We start from the raw sequence: 4407 nt of genomic DNA on the forward strand, positions 1-4407 counted from the left end.
CAGATCTGCACAACTTACATTTCTCCCAGCTGACCTTCAATCCAGCAGCGAGCAACCTCTCAAATACACTCGACAGAACCTCAAGATGTTTTTCAAAGGTATCGGTAACAATGACAACATCGTCCAAATAAACGAACACATTAGGTTCCAACTCAGGACCCAAGACCCTATCAACAAGCCTTTGCCAAGTGGCAGGAGAATTGTGCAAGCCAAAAGGCATACGTGTAAATTGATATAGCCCTCTACCGGGCACCGTAAAAGCAGTAAAAGCCTTAGAAGCATTCTCCATGGGGACTTGCCAAAAAGCGGACTTAATGTCCAGGGAAGACAAAAACTTTGCGTTCCTGAGTTTATCGAGAGTTGCAGAAATATACGGGAGTGGATAACTATCACGTTCCGACACCGCATTCAGACGACGATAATCAACACAGAATCGATATGTGTTATCTTTCTTTCGCACTAACAGGATTGGGGAAGACCAAGCACTCGATGAGGGTTCGACAACGCCCTGTTCTAACATGATATCAAGTTCTTTATTAATGTGCTGCTGCATGACCGGAGAAACGGGGTAATAGCGTTGTTTAATGGGATCAGCTGAAGTTCTAATTACGTGACTCACCAAGTGAGTACACCCTAAACCGTCACCCATTTTAGCTTTAAAAGAGTTAACCATGGTTTCCAAAAGTTGCTTATTAGAAGGGGACAAATCATCATCAAGAGAATCTATCTCGAAAACAGTCTCGTACGCGAAATTCCAAGAGTCATTTCTAAGGTCAGGCACTACTCCAACGGACTTGAAAAAATCAACACCCAAAATAAGGGTTTGGGGAAGTGTAGGTATCACCAGCATGTCAATAAGGGTAATTCTGTCCTTCAAAGTAACCGGAACCGTAACCACACCCAAACTCTCAACCAATTGTCCATTAGCTATTCTGACCGAAGAACTAACGCGACGACAATGAAATCCTAAATCGGACACGACTTTCCATCCCACACCTCCTAATATAGTTCTAGAGGCACCAGTGTCCAACAAACCTAGTAACTCTCTACCTAATATCGATATTTTCAGATAAGGCCTTTCATCCTTCTTACAACTATCTAAAACGAACTCCAACACGGAAGAAATCCTATCAGCCGGTTTTTCGTCTTCAATGTCAACTAGCCGACGACCTAGTGACGACGATTGGCATTTCCCGAAGAATTCCTATTACCATGGGAACATTTAGGACAATTTTTTGTAGTAAAACCCTCATTTCCACACTTAAAACAATGCAGTCTCTTGGGACTGGGACAACCACGAGCCATGTGACCCAAAACTCCACAATTGAAGCACTTAACAGGACTTGACTCAACCGCAGAAAAATCTGAACTTTGGGGGTAGCTCACGCAACCTAAATAAGCTAATTCGGGTTCCAAAGTCTTATTGCGAATTTTAGGGGGCCTGAAATTCCTTTACCGCGCGCCTAGACTCCTCTAACTGCTTACACTTGACCTTCAAATCATAAACCGTATCAATAGTGTGAAGAGCTAGTTGGGTTTGAAAATAAGGTAAGAGGTTCTTACGGATAAGTTTAACCTTCGCCTCCTCGGAAAGTGGACAAGTGAGTCTACCGAATAAACCTAACATATTGGCGACGTAGATTGCAATAGGCTCTCGCTCACCCTGGGTTCTGTGTCGTATCTCATCCAACAGTTGTTCGTTGTAGTCGGAAGGTAAAAATTCACCCCTCAATAACACTTCTAATTCTCCCCACGAGCTAACTTCATCCCTGACAGAACGATACCAAAGTAGGGCGGGACCCTCAAATAAATCAAGAGCCGACACAAAAACTTCTCGAAGAGAAACACCTCGAGCTGCGGACAATTCATGTACTCGCTCTAAAAACGCTCCCACCGAAATACCTGTCCTTCCGGAAAATTTAAGGCCCCATTTATGTACGGGAATAGCCTTAGAAGACATCAAAGGTGGAGGACTAGTTGTTACAGGGGTAGACGAAGCAGCGCCCCCGCCTAAAGATACGTTCAGGGATCTTTCAAGGGCTTCTAACTCAATTGGCCTAGAAACGGAAGCAATGGCCTTCGTTAACCTATCCTTCAAAGACAAAGCCTCACGGAGAACAACGGCACGATCCTCACATAATTCACTCATACGCCTTATTCGCCCCAAAACATGCCAAATCTTAGTTTCAACCTTCTTAGCATTCTTAGATCGAAAATCATCTAACAATGTGGTAATTTCGGCCAGCTTGTCCCCAACCGCTAACAAATCTTCCTCCTCTGTGTAAGGGTTATCCGGGTAATCGTTGACCAAATCAGGGTTAAGTTTCTCCTTCTGTAGTAAAGAAGCAAACAACCTACGCATCTCATCGACACTAGAGGGATCCAAACCTCGGACAGTAAATTCATAACTCAATTCTTCCTTAGAAAGGTAATTAACCGTGACTTTAAGAGCCATCCTAAAAGGGTTGATCTCTCCTGAACCCGAGAAGAGATTGGTCAAATCGAAAACAGGGAACCGAAGAGTCGAAATAATTGGAATGGAATTAAGACACAAACCGAAGTCACTTTGTGTCTTCGATACAAATAAGGGTTCCGATAAAATTAAGAACTTCCAAGACAATACAACAAGGGCTCCCAAAACGATATGGGTCTCCAAAACGATAGGGGACTTTTAAAACAATATGGCCCTCCAAAACAATCGGGCCTTCCAAAACAATTGGCCCCACGTTGGGCGCCAAAATTTGTGGCGGCTTTTCAACAAAACGACAACAACACAATCGAACCCCTTTTTAAAAAAATACAGATCTGCAACACCTCGGCTTCCCAGTGAAGATGGGGTGGGTTTGAATTTATAAGGCGCCACGCAGTTTCAGTTACAGATCGCTCTAACTGCGAAGAGGGCTGGAAGGGAAAAGGTTCGACAACACCAACATATAACAAAACACCAAGAAATCGCGAAATCATATACCATATAAAAACAAATTTATTAAGGAAAAAAATATGGTAAAACAAAATATAAAGTATATAAGTAGTAAATAAAATAACGGAGATTGTTCAAAAAAAAATCCCGAATAATTAGGGGGGTAAAAGAGAAAGAAAATAATAATGAACTGAATAAAACAAAATTAAAACAAACCTAAATAATGATCGCGACACGTCCCCGATTGACCCGAGCGCTCGATCAGGCGAACGGAAAAGAAAACAAAATCGAAATCAATACCGAAATTAATAACACCCCTAATAAATCCGATAACTTTACAAGAAAAATTAATTGACAATTAAAATGGAATAATAATAATAAAGAACTGGTTTAAAGTGAAATGAACAAAATGAACCAGTGAAGTTAACAAAAAAATTAAATGGTAAGTACAAAAGAAAATCTTACTTTATAAAAAAAAATACAAAAGTATCTAACCACACTGATATTCTTTTTGTATAAAAAGGAAAATTCTGACCTTTATTCCAAACTCTTTTGAACGAAGGATGATGACTTCACGATGACAACAATTATACGTAGATACAGCAACAAAATCCAGCAAACCTCCTTTGGAAACACTTGTTCGATGGTAAGTACAGGAAACTTGGGTTATGTAGCTTCTAATTTACTTCTTTATTCCAGGTAGTACTTGTTTCCGGGATGGGAGATTTCCCAAGAACTTATATAAGGAATAAGGCTCCAAGAAAAAAAAAACCTAGCGTGTAAAAAAAGAAAGAAAAATGTAAATAGATAATTAGGCAAGAATGTAGGAATGGAAGATTTTATGTAGTGTGAAAGGAGTTTAAATGAATTTAGGTTTAAGTTAGTATTAAGCTAAAATTAAAGAAAATGTAAAAAGAAAAACCTACCTCAAGGTGGTATGAGGTTTTAACCAGCAAAATGAATAATCTTTGTAAAAATGTGCAATAAATCCGGTGAAACCGTAATCGTTGAATAATTTCCAAACGAAAAATTAAAGGATTAATTAACTCAGATCCCGATAAATACGGATATAAATCGATCCAAAATTCTACACAGAATTATACCAAAATGTCGACTTAAAATTCTTGTTAACCATCCAAACACTACAAAGGCTGGTTTCAAAAGAGGAAGAGTAAAATCGCGCACGGGTATTCGTTTCCCAAGATTTTAACCAAAAAACTCGTTATAAAATCGCGCGGTGCCAAGAATTCAAAATCACTCCCTCCCTCTATTATTGACAGTCCGAACTTAAAAATGTAAACAAAATTCATGATAGTAACGAAGAAGAGAAAAAGAAAAGTTTTAAGGTTAAGATCTATTGTGTGATTGTAATGAAGGTAATGAAAAAGAAAAAGGCGTTTAAAATGAGCGAAAGGAAAGGATTTAAGAAAAGTGATGAAAAGGAAAGGATTTTCAAGTGTTTCCAAGTTCGGCTTGCTGTAACAAAA

General features: G+C 39.4%; 1 long non-coding RNA gene across 1 annotated transcript; it reads left to right on the forward strand.

Annotated features, from left to right (window-relative positions):
* Positions 1–2979: 2979 nt before the first annotated feature.
* LOC139431152 (uncharacterized) lies at positions 2980–3924 on the forward strand. The gene is made up of 3 exons (XR_011641452.1): positions 2980–3362; positions 3444–3566; positions 3620–3924. It is a non-coding gene; the product is annotated as an uncharacterized lncRNA (long non-coding RNA).
* The last annotated feature ends 483 nt before the right edge of the window (positions 3925–4407 follow it).

The sequence above is a fragment of the Onthophagus taurus genome, chromosome 8 (genome assembly GCF_036711975.1).
Source record: "Onthophagus taurus isolate NC chromosome 8, IU_Otau_3.0, whole genome shotgun sequence".
NCBI lineage: Eukaryota > Metazoa > Arthropoda > Insecta > Coleoptera > Scarabaeidae > Onthophagus > Onthophagus taurus.